At 35.9% G+C, this 17,402-nt stretch overlaps 1 long non-coding RNA gene across 1 annotated transcript; it reads right to left on the reverse strand.

Moving 5' to 3' along the window:
- Positions 1-207: 207 nt before the first annotated feature.
- Positions 208-16,886, reverse strand: LOC110101619. The gene is made up of 3 exons (XR_002303726.2): positions 16,686-16,886; positions 14,929-15,252; positions 208-513 (listed from the first exon to the last, which is right to left on the reverse strand). It is a non-coding gene; the product is annotated as an uncharacterized LOC110101619 (long non-coding RNA).
- Between the last annotated feature and the right edge of the window lie 516 nt (positions 16,887-17,402).

Below are 17,402 nucleotides of genomic sequence, written 5' to 3' on the forward strand. Positions count from 1 at the left end.
AATTTTTTTAAATAAAAACCTAAATGATCCAACAAAAAAATAATTTGATCTTAATTTAAAGAGCAAAGCGATCAAATTGATACTTGTATATGATCAATGGACCATTTTGATACTTTAGAAACAAATTAGACGACCAATTTGATCCTTTTCTCTATAATCCAACATACATATTGACTTCATAAAACATAAGAACTGTAGAGCATTGCATACCGAATTTTATCATGTACTAAATTTTTTGAAACCAAATTTCAAAAATCTGGCAAAATATACAGAGGGAATTGCCAAAACCTTTTTGATATATCTCCCAATAAATAATTAAGTGCAGGTAAAGTGAAGAAAATCAACCCAACTAAAATGTCTTTGAAGATGAAATCAGAGATGCCAATGTACAATCACATTCAACAAAAACAAAAACAAAAAAAAAGTTGGCCAAGTGGTTTGCTTAGTTTTTCAAGCACCCTGCTAAAAGATCTCAGGCTAAGTAGCTCTTATGTACAGCACAGTTCTAAAAACCTGCAAACAGGTCAAAAAAAGAGCTGTAAAAAAGAACAATGGTTACAAAGATTACAATGTTAGAAAATTGTGAAGTTTGATAGATTAAGGGGATATTTCTCTTCATTTAGGATATAGTCAATCCTGTAAATCTAGATTTATAGAATCCTTAGATTATTAAACCCAGTAAACTATCTGGCAATAGTTGTTTAATTTTGACAAACTATTTGCCTATGCACTTCAGGATTTATGGTAATTTACTTCATGATTTATATTTGAGGCATGCGAAATGCAAGCATGAGAACTGAATAGGGAAAAAAAAGAGAGAGAATATGTATATAATCAGTTTTGACATTTATAAATAATTGTATCAAATCCTTCAGGACACGTTTAGTTTTAGTGAACACGTATGGCACCAAAAAACAACAACATCAAGTATTTATCCTACTACATGAAGTCGGCCTCCAAAAACAATAGTTGTCACATTTGTATGTAATTAAAAAACTAACATAAGTCATTACAAAAATATCTGGACAATTTGTACAAGCACATACAACGCTATTACATTTGGGATGGCTTTCTTACTGCTTAAAACAGCTTTATAATTAAAAATTTTATACTAGAAAGCTACTTTAAGAAGCAGCAAAAAAGCTGCCTCAAACGAAGCCCAAGTTTTCTCATATGCAGTTGAATTGTCAGTGCTTGCCGTAACTTTTGTATTATTAATGTTTGACATTCGCTAATTTTAAAACCAAGTTACTCTTAAAATAATCTCTGCAGAAATTGCTATTGCATTACAACAATCTTAAAAATCAAAATACTCTTAGAAACGGGTATGGCAACACTTTTTTTAATAAAGCATCAGTTTTCATAGTTTCATTCGTTATTGTTTTCAAAAAGAGAGAGAACCCAGAATAAAAAATACAGATACTAGTTACGTGTAGGAGCCCATCGACTTGAGTAGAGAAGAAGAATAAAGAATGTCTAGGTGAACACATATTCTAATTATGGAAGCTTGTATACGTCCAGCAAAATAATAATAATTTTGCAAAAAAAAAAATCCAAATAATCTGAGCTCTACGAAGTGAAAGAGATGACTGAGTTTAAGGAAAATATACAACAAAAACAACATCAAGTCTTTATCGGTTTATCCCACTCCGTGGGGTCGGCTACATGAATCATTTTCTCCATTATGTCCTATTAAAAGTTAAATTCTCATATAAATCTAATAAAGAAGGGTCATTCCTAATATTTTCTAACCAAGTCTTTTTAAGTCTACCCCTACCTTTCTTAACATAAGTCAAATCTAACACCTCTACTCTCCTAACCGGGTCATTGGAAGGCTGCAGTTTTATGTGACCAAACCATCTAAGGCGACTCTCTCTAATCTTATCTTCTATTGGAGCTACTCCAACCTTTTCACGTATATGCTCATTTCGTATCCTATTTCAAATATACCATAATTATTTTTCCAAATAAACTATAACTATTGCTAGTATTGGAAACAGACTATAAAACTAAGTCAAATGAAGCCTGAATTAAGCAAAGGAGATGGAGAAGGAATGAAGAATTATATGCAGATTTAATGCTAATATCCCAATAATTATATAGCAAAGCAGAAAGCAATCATCACTAAATCTCTAATGAACATAAAAGAAAATGATACTGAAAAAAAAATTGATGGTTACTCATTTAAGAAAATCTCTAATGACAAAATTTGACATTAACAGCAAGAGTAACAAAAGAAAAACAAAATCATTAGAAATTTTGATTGCAGGACTACTGATAAAATTATATAAGGCAATTAGTTAATAATTAAAAATAAATAAAAAAAGACTACAAAAGCTGTAGATTAGTTCATATCTCCTTGACATAACCTATAATAGGCTTCTGCAAGTGGTTATGAAAAGATCAGCGGCCCAAACCAGACCATCCACATCTCCTTCAAGTTTGATGAGGAGATCAGCGGCCATGAAGGCGTTGATGCCTTCCTCAAATATGATAAGTTTTACGAACTGAACATTGGTATGGTGTACAATGAGGATTTGGCCTAACCGAGTGAGGAGCATAGAATTTTCTACTTAAAAAGGAGGAAAATTTTGCAAGAAATGTTGCCAAAAGGGAATATACCTGCTAGGATGAAATTGCAAGAAGGATAGTAACTGGTCAGAAGAGGCGAGTGAGATCTTGCAACGTTGTTGCGAGCGAAGACAACAAGGTGCGCAAAAAGAGTGCAGATCAGGATATAGAAATGGGGGATTCGAGGCTGCTCGATGAAAAAGGATGCGAGAGAGTATTCTGTATTAGTGTAAATCCAGTTAAATGATTTAGTAGATTCTGGATTTACAATCCCATAGGATTTATTTCGTGCAAAAATTGCCATTTGGCATAATTCACGCTAAATACCACCTAATTCCTGATTAAAACAGTGATGTAGGACTATGTAAATGAATTGCACTTTAACTCATATGAATTTTGCACAACTTATGATTAGAATAATTCTAGAACGAAACCACTTAGCAAATTCAAACAACGAATCAAAAACAATTAGTGGTTATCTGCTTAGGTTAAATCAAATGGTGAGAGCTTTGAAAACTTCCAAAATAATTAGGAAAACAACACAACGAATAGTAGTAGCTTTCAAAATAATCCCTAGTCTAACAATGAGAATTAGAAAACATAGAGGTGCACTCAAATCCTACGTTTACTAAGCTTAAGCAAGAGCAATGTGGCGGAGTCCGTCGTGACTGCAATCAAACCAAGATGAGTTAGACTAAGAGAGGTAAGATGCAAAGAGGAAGAGAAACCTTCGTCAAGGAGAGGTGGAGATCCTCCACTCAATGCCTTCGAAGTGTTCGTCGATAGCTTCCACCAAAGTATCTAGGATCCGCTCCAAGTAGTCTTCAACGATGTGGTCGATCCTCAGATTCACGTCGAAGAAAGTTGATCGTAGGATGTCGGTGAAGCTGTCTTCGTCCCAAGTTATGCCAGTCTCCAGATCCGCCATTCATGGATGGTTGAAAATAAAATCTCTTTAGCACTAGATACAACTCTCGAGTAGCATCGAAGAGCGACTCCAAGTGTCCTTCACAAAAATCTGAAATTGTTCCCTAAAAAATCTGAAATATTTTCAGGTTTTTCCTCAGAAATCTGAGAGGAATTTCAGTTTTGCGCATTTAGTGGAAAGGAACTTGAAGGAGCAAGAGTTATGGAGTCAAGGTCAATAGGGAATTAAAAGTAGAGAGGAAATATGAGAGAGAGAGAGAGAGAGAGAGGCAGTTGGGAGAGAGGAGGCCGTCGGGATTGGGGAATCTTATTTCCTAATTCCAATTTCTGGTTTTAGGAAATAATTTAGAGCTTGGGGATTTGGGAAAGTTTCGGCCAAGAGAAAAATTAGGGAGTTTGAAATATTTCCTAAAGGAGGGATTAGATTTAGGAAATAAATAATTGAACATTGATTGACTAAGGGGAGGGGGCAGGCAGCATTGTGAAGGGGTTAGGGATTTAATTGGCACATGTACAAGCTTGCTTAAAATAACTTTAAACTTAGGAAAGTATTTAATTAACTCTATTTGAATTTGAATTTAAATATTGTTAATTTTAGAAACTTTCCTCAAATAGATTGACTAATTTAGGAAAGATTTTAAAATTCAAAATGTTGGAATTTGAATTTCAAATCAACCCCCAACTTTGTCAATCCAAATTCGGCAAGGGAAACAAGGGAAGCTGGCTGGAAGAGAGGCCGGGGATGGTGAGGCTCGGCCAAGGGGCCGATTGGCCCAATGGTAGTGGAGCTAGTGGAGAATTTTGGGTTGATTTAGGAAGAGCACTTGGGGAACTAGGGAGGGGGAAATTTCGGTGGATGGGAAGAGGTGGCCGGAGGTGGTGGTGAGGGAAGAGAGGGGGGACCAAGAGCCACCGGCGGTGACTGTTGGGTATGACGGGTGGCCTCTCCTAGGCTCCACCAAGATCTCTAACTCTTTCTCTCAAACTCTCGCATGAGCTCTAAGAAAACAATTGTAATCAAAATTCTCATAATCATTCATTAACCTCAAAAGAAAATGAGGGCTATATAAAGCCTCATACAAAGGACTCAAAGACAAAAAACATAAATGCCCCTTGGGCTTACATACAGCATCCCTTCATAAGAGGGTACAACGGGAAACTAAAGAAAGCAAATAGAATGCGATAACATAAATAAGAAAATACAAAGACTCGATTATGGCCGTAGATCGGCGACCACGCCTCTGATAAACCTTACATGATCTGATGTCCACATCAAACAGGCTACCAAATATTCCTGGTTATTAAGGGTGAAGATATCAAATATTCATGAAGTGTTCAATTTGAATCAATTATGTGGATGTGCGCTCCGAAAATTTGCGCCCCGGTCTCCCCTCGCCTTTCAGGGGGAGTATTAATGAATTAAGCTCTGGGGCAAATTTTTAGAAGGCAGATTAAGTTGTAGATAAGACACACATGGAGATTTTGCCCTCAATTTGCGATGACTTTATGATCTAAGTTCTAGTTTCCTACGGGCGCAACCTCTATAGTTAATTACCTCTCCCGATAACGAGAGAGAACTTTCAATTAAGGCTAGTCATCGAATGAATACGTCGTACCCGTAGATACATGATATCCGACAAATAGTAGCAGCATTGGTTTGGTAATTGAAAATTTGATATTTAAAATTTAAAATTTTCACCATCTTACATTTAAAGAGGATGATGGGGGAATAATTATGAGCTCGATCAAAATCACATGGTTCTGTTATCTCAGGTCATCGTGGTACATGGTCCACTTAGTTAAAGGAGGTAGTCGACCCAACCTGACAGAAGGATCATTGTCAGCAACCATGGGTTGCATCATCCAAGGGTACCTTGTAAACCTAAGTGGTTGTTTGTTTAAGAAGACAAAATTTGAACCCAATTTAGCTGACATAAAGCTTTGTGCCATAATAATCATATCATATTGATTCATATCTCAAAGATTTAATGCCATTGGAGAGCATACAGGCACTAAACATGACCGTAATACAATGGTCTCATTGTACGACGAACCACCCTGTTTAGAGGATCCCAGTTATAACCATTTACCTGTTATGCATTTAGCAGCGGAATCTACAGTGTGGTGTCATTTGGCGGCGAAACCAAGGGTTAGAGGACACGTGTCACGCCTTTACTGGCAAGAAACATATTGAGAATGAATCCTAATAATATTTTTGATTAGACATTAACTCTTTGTGAGCTGAAGTGATTTTCATATTTGTCCACCTCAGCAAATTGTTGTGGATGATGGATGGGTATCTGTGTTTTAAGTGTTTGATGATTTATTTTAATTTTAAATATCTTTGAATTTTGATACTTTTGGAGTTCTAAATTATAGGCGTTTGAATTAGGGGTGTCAATATTTGACATGACACGAAAACCTGACAAGGAAATTTCGGGTTTGACCCGACCCAGTTTCAAAACGGGTCGGGTTCGGGTTCGAGAATTCGACCTGTTTAAAAAATGGGACGGGTTCGAGTTGACCCGGCAGGTTGGCGATCAACCCGCCAATCCGTTTAAAATGAGCTGCCCGTGCTGCCCCGGCTCCCCACGAACCTTCCCCGGCTACCCGCACACCTCCCGCTGCTGCCCGCGCCCTGCTTGCTAAGCTGCCCGCCCAACAAGGCCTGTAGCATGCCGCCTGCGCGCCTGCCGAGGCAACCTGTGACTGCCAGCGCACGCTTTCGAGATTGCTCGCGCGCTCACAAGCGCCGCTCACACTTGCGCAGTCGCGCTCCCCCGCGCACGGCCGTGCCTGCGCACTTGCTCGCGTCCAAGCCAGATTGCACGAGTCCGCGTGTGCATCCAAGTCACCAGCAGCTCACCGCCAGCGTCCGCTCCCGCCCGCAATTAGCCTTCCCGTGTCGGCTCGGATCAACCTGGCAACCCGCCGGGTCGGATCCGGGTGCGGATTTCCAATCCGTTTACCTACCCGGGTCGGGTTAAGGTCGACTCGTTTGAAACAGGGTCAGTTCTGGATTCGACCCGAACATGACCCGTGACCAAAAATTGACACCCCTAGTTTGAATGGCGTTTACTTAAATGTTTGTGGTCCTCTCCGGTTGAGGTTTCCTTTCAATAGGCCATCATCAGGGCATCTTTGAAGTCATTTGAAGATACTAGTATTTTGTGGGAGTTTCAGAGCATTTGAAAATATATGATCCCCTTCGATTCAGATTTACATTCAACGTGATTATCATCAAGGTAGTTTTGAGGACATGTATTTTGTAAAAGTTTGAGGGCATTTAAAAATATTTGATCCACTCCAGTTTATATTACATTCAACACGGTCATCATTAGGGAGTTCACAAGTTGTTACATATTTATTGATCGAAACTTATCAATTATGTCTACTTGCAGACATATGATCGAGTTCAAATATAAATCCATTTCTTAACCTGTGCGGCATTCTCAGACGTCATGTATGTACCTATAGCACGCTCGTCAGGGCCTACGTGGGTATATGTCATTGGCTGCACGCATCACTTGAAGGATCAAATGACATTCAATCGCCGAATTCCCCCAAGTTGAAGTGCCTCGCAGTCGAATCGGTCCCGAGTGACCAAAATCGATAACCGACACCTAAAAATGACGTGCGATGTAGCACGAACGATGTTCGATCGCAAAACGGACTTCGTTGTTGCGTTCGAAACATCATCAATGCTCAAAAGTGATAATCAATTTGTTCAATTGAAGTCACAGAAGAATATTAATGCAAATCTCGAGGCAACAACGCTCAAATCGAGGAAACAACGTGCTACGTTACCCAAATGATGTCCTACTGCAAAACAAACTACACCATTGCGTTCAGAACATCCAAATCATCAAAAGAGACTAAATTTACTCAACGAAAATCATGCGCGTCTGGGTGCTGCCGAAATTTAGAACAAAATGCATAGAAACTAAACAACATGAAACTAAATTTGAATTGAATGGTAGGGAATTTGAACTGTACAACAGAGATAGGTACCACCGAAGACCCATACACTCCTTTCTTGGCGTGGTGGGCTTGAAGAGCACAGTCGTGGTGTCTACGGCCTACCATACACGCTTTTCTTAGCATAATGGAAAGGCCCAATCCCCAAAATTCCCCCTAAACAGGGGATGTGAGGGAGTGCTGTCGAAATTCAAAGCAAAATGCACAAAAATTCAACATGAAACTAAATTTGAACTTAATAGTATGGAATTTGAACTGTACTTGAACTGTACAGCAGAAAACAAGTACCCCTGAAGACACATACACACATTTATTGGCATGGTGAAATTGAAGATCACGGCCGTAATGTCTACCTCACAGCTACACCTTGGCTATTTTATTTATAGGTTTAGTTCATAAGAAAATGATTTTCACCCAAAAAAATAGAACATACTCAAATTATTATTTTTCTATATGATGATACCCTCTTAAAATCTAAGAAAAGAAGCTAACAAAAATGTGAAGTGAAATTTGAATAACGTTAAGTCATGTTTATCCAACAATTCACTTAAATAAATTAATTAAAAAAGAGAGAATTTGTTTTTTCACACAATTTCTTCTCAACCAAACTGATGAGTGAAAACTATTTTCTATTCAATTCCTTCTATCATTTCTATTTTCAATTCTTTATCATGTTCTTTCTTTAAATTACTTTAAACCAAACAGAGCTTTTTGTTTAACCCAGCATGGTTTTGAAACAAAAACATTGCATTCCAATACCCAGCCCCTATTTCTTGGAAAGAAGATTGAAAAGAAAAATAACAAAGACATTTTCAATGATTTTAAATAAAACAAAACAATTTGAAGATACATAAATGAAATGCATAAACAAAATTCTAATGCTCATAACCAAAATTTCTTTTCAAAACATGTATGTCATAATAATTAAAAAAAAAACTCATGGCCACATTTTTGTCAGCAACTTCTAACACAATTATACTTGATGCAGTCAAAGCTGAATTGTAAAGAATATTTGGACATTATAACCTGCGGGTTATTTAGCTTGTAAGGTATTGTAGTGTCCCATTTAAGAAAGATATCTTTCTCTACCTTACTTCTTCTATTTTGTCTCGGTCTTCTAACTCTTCTTCTCTCCACGGTTCCCATTCCACTTATATCTTTCTTCTCAAAACCTTTATAAGTTGTAAGGTATTGTAGTGTCCCATTTAATGTGAGTTTGAAGTAGTAGAGTTTTAAGGTTTTGTTTGTCTATTGTTTATGGAAGGGGGTTTTTGTTTGCAATTTCTAGTGTTGTGTTTTTTTTAAATTGCATCAATACTATATAGTTATATGCAAGGTTCTGAAAATCGGACCGAACATAGAACTGGATGAAGCAAAGGTTCATAATTCAATGTTCCAACAGGGGTTGAACTGAATAAAATAATAAATATTAAAAATATTCAAATATAATATAAATTACATAATAATTAAAATTTTAAAAGACAATACATAACTATCTTAATATAAGCCCATGAACAAGCTCAATCATGGCTCAACATAAAGCTCATTAAAAAACTCAATTAACCATTAATACGAATATAGTATTAATATAATTATATGTATATTATAAATATAGCTATATGAATATTAAACAAGTTTAAAATTAAAAAATAATAATATAAATGTATAAATATAAATAAAATTTGTAATAAGAATAATATTTAATATAATATATAAACTTTGTAATATAAAAAAATTAAATACACAATCTCAACCCAAATTTGCAGTTCAACCCATTTTTATAGTTAAACTCTCATCCAAAATTCACAGTTTTTTAATCCCACGCATAAGTGAATTTTAAGCAGTTGTCTTTATATAATGTAAAATATAAATTACTAGCAACAAATCAAGCTGTGTGATGTAACAACTATATATTCTTATTCAATTTACTTGTATATGCCTTTAATGAACATTGAAAATTAAAAATAATAAAAATATATAATTCAAAATTTTATTAAAATAACATATAGTATTTGTAGAACCTATTATTTCAACAAAACCGTCTGGTTCAACAAAACTAGGACCGCTTTTTTGGTTGAACTGATAGTTTAAACTAATTCACAGTGGTTCAATACGAATTTGGTTTTCAATCAAACAAGTTGAACTAACGGGTTCGGTCTGATTTTCAAAACACCGATTATATGCTTGTTATTCCAAAAGCAATTCTAAATGATGAGATTGTCTACTATTGATGGTACAAATAAAAGATATCTAGTGTATTGGAGTGATAAATTTGTTATTATTCAATAATTAATTTACATAAGCAAAACAACTATACTCAAATTTGTATGATAAATATCAAATACTCCATTCATCAAAATTATTTTTGCCAAGTCTGTCAGATTAGTGCAGAAACTTTCTCCCCTTTTTTATCATCCCTATAACAGAGACCATACCCCAATTATTTCATTGTTTTACATTTGTTGCCCTGCCATACAATGTAGCAAAAGATCAAATACAGTTGGTTTCCTTCTCTACATGAAATTCCTACTGTAATTAAAATGAAATTATTGGTGGCTTCCTTCTCCATATTTCTTACTGTAACAAGACTCGATTGTCTATTTCCTTATTCTATCAACTTGTCAGCATAGCAAAAATAGATAAATTATTGTTTCTGACTATAGATAAAGATAAAACTTGCAAAGTTAAACCATATTTTAGGAATTCAAAGAAACTATCAATTGTGGACTTTTCTATAAATAGGTAGACATATATAATTTAATAAAAAAAAAGGTTTCCTCTCAAACTTGAGCATTGTTGTATGTGGATTCTTCATGAGCGTTGCGGGTGCTAGTGAAAGCTTTCAAAGAAAAGCTCTCATGTGACGAAATGCGCATAGATTTTTTATGACCTTTTGATGGGGGCATCGACAGGAGATTCCGGCGCGTCTATCAGAGACGACACCAGAGATCGACGGCCATGATGGAGAGCCTGTACCACTGAGGACTATTTGTATCTACATTTTTTTATTACTTATTTACTTTCAGTTTTTCCCATTTTACCCTTGTGGGTATTTGTTTTATCTTGTAGCCTAAGGGGCATAGTAGACTTTTGTACTTGTTGTCATTTGGAGCCTATTTAAAGGGCTCGTGTATCTTGTCTGAGACTAATGAATGGTTGAATGAAAATTTTCCACTTTTATGTTCTCTTAGTGAGTTCTTGAATATCTCTTGGTGAGTTCTTCGTGTGAGATCTCTTTGTGAGTTCTCTAAGTAATTTCTATCATAGTTCCTTCCACCATCCACATACTACCACAAGCAAAACCCAAAAGTTGGAAGAAGCCGAAAATCCCCTTTTCTTACCCCACCCTCGGAGCCCCACCCGCCGGCCACCATAGCTCCTCCGGCCACCTTGTCGCCGGCCATTCACCTCCCTCTTCTCCCCACCGCCACTCTTTCCCTTAACCCCTTTTGAAATTTTAGTTTCACATTCAAATTCTTTCCAAATTAGGAAAGTTTTAGAATTTTGAATTCAATTTCCATTCCAATGAAATTGAATTCTTGACGAAAACGCTTTCCTCGTCATCATCCCAATTTGGAAAACCCCTCCTCATTCTCTAAACTCCTCCCCACCTCCATGATGCCGCCGGCCCCCTTCATTGGGCTTCCCATTAATTGCCCAATTAATCCCCCTCACTATTTTGAAATTCAAACTTAATTTCAAAATAAATCCCTCCTATTTCACCTAAAACTAAAATTTCTTTCAGTTTTCATCAATCCCTAGCCCATCATTGATGCCGCCGGCCCCCTATTGGCTCTCCCCATTAAATGAGCAATAATTCCCTCCTTTAATTTGGGAATTTCAAATTAGACCTCAAATATTTTCCCTCCCAAATCTCTTAAACTGAAATTAATTTCAGTTTTCTAACATAAACTTCACCCTCTCTCCCTATTCCTACCGCCAGCCTCCCCTCCTACTCTCTACAACCCGCCGACCACCCCCTCCCTTTCTCTTCTTCCCATTGTTGGTTGCTTGTGGTGATTGCTCGTCTCCAAATCCATGGTGTATGGCGGATCCCACCGTTGATCACGGACTCTTCTACGACATCTACGGAGGCATCCACGTCTTAAGATCTCCTTTATTCGACGTCGGATTTGGCTTCGACAATACCGTCGAGGAGTACTTGGATCGGATTTTACCAACACTAGTGGACGCCGTCGACGACCAATTCTCCGACTACACGTGGATCATCAAAGGTCATCCTCCCGTGCCACCTCCACCTCCGAGTTCCTTCTCCCCGGCAACATTCATTGGCTCCTCCCTCCTCGTGGCAACCTCACTTCTAGCTTGGATGATCTTCCGCCGCTCAACCTAGTTTCGTAGGAAAGAGAGAAGAGGCCTCAAGGTGAACAACTCCTTATTAATCGTTGGATTCAAATCACTAGCTTTTAACTTTACGTTTCCCTTTGTATTGGCTTAAATTGTTTGGTTAATTTTCCGTGTAATTCCTTTGCCTAAGCAAGTGGAACACTACGAATTCTTGTAACCGATTTTAATTTGAAGCATAATTATATAAACGGTTAAGCTATTATTCAATCTCCTTTCTTAATCTTGTGTAACTCAACTCATGCATCACATCACCTTTAGCCATATTCTTTTTTTTTATCTAAGTACTTCATAATATGATTGAGATTATCAAATCTGTTGCAATCTAGTTTTCCTTTTTCACAATATAAGGCTAAATTGTTGTGTTATTTTTGTTCAATATTATATTTCCTATAAATTTTTAGATTTTGATCCTTGAATTATCGTTTGGCATAAGTTTTATATATTTCTAATTTTGCATCAAAAGATGCTAAACTTTCTATAAAGTAAAGTTGATAAACGACAAATTTTGGCTAATAGAGCCTATTGAGATGTGTCTGATAAAGACTAAGTGATATGTTGCAACTACAATGGCTAACATCATAAAAAAACTTTAAAAATTTATCAAATCATGCAAAAAGGCTTTTATTAAGTACAGGAATGGCCATCAAAGAAGGCATCAATAACATCCATTTGAACTAATGGCCTACATTGGTTGATGGCGATAGTAAAATTAAAATAAAATTGTGTTCAACCAATTGGTGAGAAAGTATATCAACATAATTTCTCTCATAAACCTGAGTAAATTGTCTGACGATTGATCATGCTTTGTATCGATAAATAGATCCATCAATATGAAATTTGATGGCATAAATTTATAGACAAGTGATTGGTTTAATGAGAGAGTAACACAAACCAGATCACATGCGAGTCAATTGAGCAATGGAACCATTTCATTATATGTAATATATTTCTACCACGGATCTGTAATGCCTCCTAATATGTCCTGGTAGAAGACACTAAGGACAATGATATAACAAATCAATCAAAACTAAGGGAAGGACTATTAACGGGCATATATGATTAAATAGGAAAATTAATTAATAATTGTTAACCTTTTCAAATAGCAATAGTAATCTAGAGTAAATAGCTCATCAAAAAGGTAGATGTTTAGCTTATTGGAACAGCTTAGGAGAGTAGGAGGAGGAGGACAAGACCATCAAGCATAAACTTAGAGAGAAGGCTTCATATAGGGGTAAAACTTCACGAATTAGCACAAGAGCAACATTTAGATTACATATACTCAATTCGGGGGTGTAAGAATAGGCATAGGGTTTATATGCAAACCCAGGTCCAAAAATTTTCAATGGAGTTCGTAGGTGAGGCCACACCGCACAGACAATCATGTGGTGAGGCAAGTAACTTAGAAGTGAGTGAGCATATTGGAGGCGCAGAGAGAAAGCACAAAGAGAGTATTTACGAGACGAGGAGAAGAGCGATCGTGAGCATGGCAACAAATCGAGGTGAGGTGGGGTAGTGCGTGCCAAGGAAGCAAGGCAAGGTGTGCGGGCACGACAAGGCTAGATAATATAAGTTGAATGCTTAATTCAGGTAAATGCGGAATTAAGAGAGGGATGGCTAGGGTTTCCCTTCAATGAAACCATATTGAGAGGAAAAGGGTTTGTGTTTCCAATCTATGATAAGATAAAGAAATATATTGTCCTAGCAGATCAATAAAAAGATATGGACAACTAGTCATAATAAGAATATTTTCAATATTTTATAAGGATAACTGATAAAGTAAGACACCATTATTTAGCTATTAAAACACAAATAACAAATTATAATTTAGTTATCAAAATACAATACAAAATCATGTGCCATGCTATTCATATAGTGTTGGCCCATACTTAGGTCTCAATGCAAGAATAGCAAGGATAGCAAGGAATCAAAATCAACTTGTGCATAAATGTTGAGAAGCTGCTTGGATTCTTCCATTTAAAATGCATGCAAAGCAAATGAGGCTGATTTGATCACATTTGCTTTGCAACAAATTTGTGAACAAAATAAATTATAAAGTAAAATAATTTCTCTTCATACACTTCACTTAAATAGACCAGCAGAATAAGTGCAATCACTTAACATCAACTGTTCACCCAATCAAACAGCCCCATAGAGGTAAATCAATGTATCTCCAACTCGTGTTATTCTTTCATTGAGATCAAAACAAATTGAATTATAAAATAATGGTTAGAACCATTTAGCATAAAAGGGCCAGTATAACAGAATGCCACATGTTGTTAAAAATACATAGGAAGCAAATTTTAGCATACTTGACATTTGATATCTCCTTATATTTACCTTTTTATTTTAATAACCCCTCAAAAAATAAACTTTTCACAACCATTCTATGCTAAAAGAAGAATACTAGCCAACTTGGAAAAAAACCAAAAGTTGCATGCGTGCATTGATTTGTTCACATTCAAGCACAGAGTAAGGCATATGCCTTCATGTTAAGAAGTGAATGTGACTGTAAGATGGAAGTCTTACATCTTCAAATAGCACTATGGGTTGATATGTTTCAGCTCAAATGGACGGCACCCCATCTAAAGAACAAGAGATCATCTACATTCAAGCACCAAAAACATAACTGTAAAGTCCCCAAAACCAGTTTCTCTGTCCATTCATACATGTTTTGTTTCACAGCAAATCTTAACACCTTCCAAAATGAAATTTTCTATTTTCTAAAACCACTCCATAGATGTGGATACATAAAAAGTCTATTCTCACACTCCAAGATAGAGAACCTTAAGTCAAGATCTCATCATCACATATAATATTATAATGGACAACCAAACAGAAAAATTATGTCCTCATACATCAGCATAGACTACCACACCATAAAGTACAAGATAAACATAAATTCATGATTTATCACAGCTTGCTTGTGAAAGGGATTGAAGACATAAGCTTGATTAACTCATTTGTAATGAGAGTAGTATAGTAAATGACCACTAGAGAATCACACAATATTCTTAACTTTAATAGAAGCATCTGTAGATTTCAACAGCAATCAGTAGAAGAAAATATTGAAATCAATATCTATACCTTGCCAAAATATTTTTTGAATTGTCTTCAATTTGCATTGTTTAGCAAAACCCTCCTAAGGTCGTCCATTTCCTGTCTGAGTCGGGCAATCTCATTCATGATAAATTCAAATTCTTCCCTCAACTGTTCGTTCTCTTGTAGGAATGCCAACCAAGCTGCCCTAACTTGGGACAACCTTGGAAAAGGAGAGGCAGAGAGTGTTGGGCCCATTCCATACGAGCGAACCTGACGAAGTTGTTTAGTACCCATGATTATAGAAACGATGGGTCAAATATGTTCTTTCTCTAGGAAAACTTTGGCTTCTCAACATGCACTTTATTATATCTGCATTAAAACAAAGAAAAGGATGAAAATAAAGAAACCAAAAAATAATTAATAGTGAAAAAAAGTTCAATGTTCTCATATTCCCAAATTAAACATGTAGGAAGCAATGTGGTATAGAAGGCCAAGATGTCTGCATAATCATAATAAAAACTAGAAAAATAGGAAACATTATATTTTAGAATGAAATATCCAAATACAATCATGCTGCATGACTCGTCCAAATGCTACTTCTTCTAGTCATGATAACAAATAAACATTGTGCTATCACATTTTGAATTTCCCGATGCCCAGTCTATGGTTCGCTTTTGCATATTTTAAAACCAACATCAATATTAGTTTCTAAATCAACAACAAACAAAAGCACTTTTCCATATCATAATTGGAAAAAATACTCTAAGTATGCTTTTAAACAGGGAAAAATCTCAATGACTTTAGCCATGAGAACGTCTATTGATTCACCTTTTACACAAAAGACAGTAATAAGACTACAAGCTCATTCAAGTTTTAGTTGCACCAAGCTGAGGAGCACTTGTAAAGCATGCAATTCAGTCAAATGCATGCAAATAAGGAAATTTATACAAACGAACTAAAAGGATAGTCAGCTATATTGCAGTTCATTGTTTTCCTGCGAGAGTTTCAAAATTAGAAGCTGAACACATTTTATAGATGATATTTTTAGGAGTACTTGGTGTTGATACGCTAAGCCCTATGCATGGCACCATCATAAAATTTTGAAAATGCCTTATTTGAATTTATTGATGGTGCAAATACATTCCAAATACATTGTTAGCTACTTAGCTTTTCACAGCCCAAACCAAATTTAGAAGACAAATCCAACGGTCATTGCTAAGTGCTAAACATGTATGGACCCAGGTCCCCAGCTCTTAAGGATGACTTACTTCACTAAACATGGCTTACATTTCTTGCTTTCTCTAATTTAGACGGGAATACCTGATCCATGAGAAAACCTTTACAAACTAGAGGCTATCAAAATTATATTAAAAAATCATAGCCGTGTAGCTGCGCACGACTAAATGCAAATATGAACAGCTCCTTCAGATCTCACTGACAAAGGCTGTTATACAAACTGAATTAGCATGAGGAAATCCGAAGATTATGCGATCAATCTTCAAGTTCTAAATCTCTAACAATGACGAGACAAAATCCTTCCTAAAGAACAAGGTCATCGTTCATATATAAAGCTCTCAACGTTCGATCAAAAACTTTCAGTGGACTTGACATTCGCATTTGACATAATCTCGGAGGCCCGATCAACTCCACACTCAAAACAAATATGATAAAAATATGGTAAATTTCATAATCCATAACAAAGAAAACGCAGAAAAAAAAAACAAATAAACATTAAAGAGATAAAGAGAGAGAGAGAGAGAGAGAGAGAGACAGCGGCCATTGGAGTTACTGAGATCACCAACCTGCAACAAGTGGCAAAGGCGGAGGTGGAGGTGTGTCATCGGCTGCGGCGTCGGCAATTCTTTCGCGAATGTCGAAAGGGACTAGGACAGAATCAGAAAACCCTAACGTGCATGAAGCGCGACGCGAGGAAGTACGAACAGAGATGGAGCGGGAGAGAAAATAGGGGGGGCATGGAACGAACTCAATGCACCCAAAGAAATACCAACAAGACTTTATCCCAAACAATGTTAGCGTGTAAAAATTTAATGTTTCATAGAATTATTATCTAAATTTTTATATTTATAATTTAACTATATAAATATAAATATATATAATTAAGATAAAAAAAATATTTTTATATAAATTTTAAAAAGTAAATTTTATCTAACTATTATGAAGATTTAAGTGCTTGATATAAAAATACATTAAAAAATTATGATTTGTATGCAAATTACCAAAAAAAAAGAGTTCAAAATATTGAGTTTCATAAACAATGTTAAAATATATTCAATTTAGGATGTCATTGACTCATTACACCATCAAACGAAGAATAAAAAATTAATTACTATCATTATATAATATTTTAATATATATTATTAATAAGTCACAAAAACTTAATTTGAGCATGTACAAATCTTGAGGCATATCTAAATTGAAAAACTTCAAAATTAAACTCAAGTCCATCGAAATTACAGTTTCATAAAACTTGTAGTTAACATGAACATCTTGGCATGGTG

This window comes from Dendrobium catenatum, unplaced genomic scaffold (genome assembly GCF_001605985.2).
Source record: "Dendrobium catenatum unplaced genomic scaffold, ASM160598v2 fragScaff_scaffold_976, whole genome shotgun sequence".
In the NCBI taxonomy this organism is placed as follows: Eukaryota; Viridiplantae; Streptophyta; class Magnoliopsida; order Asparagales; family Orchidaceae; genus Dendrobium; species Dendrobium catenatum.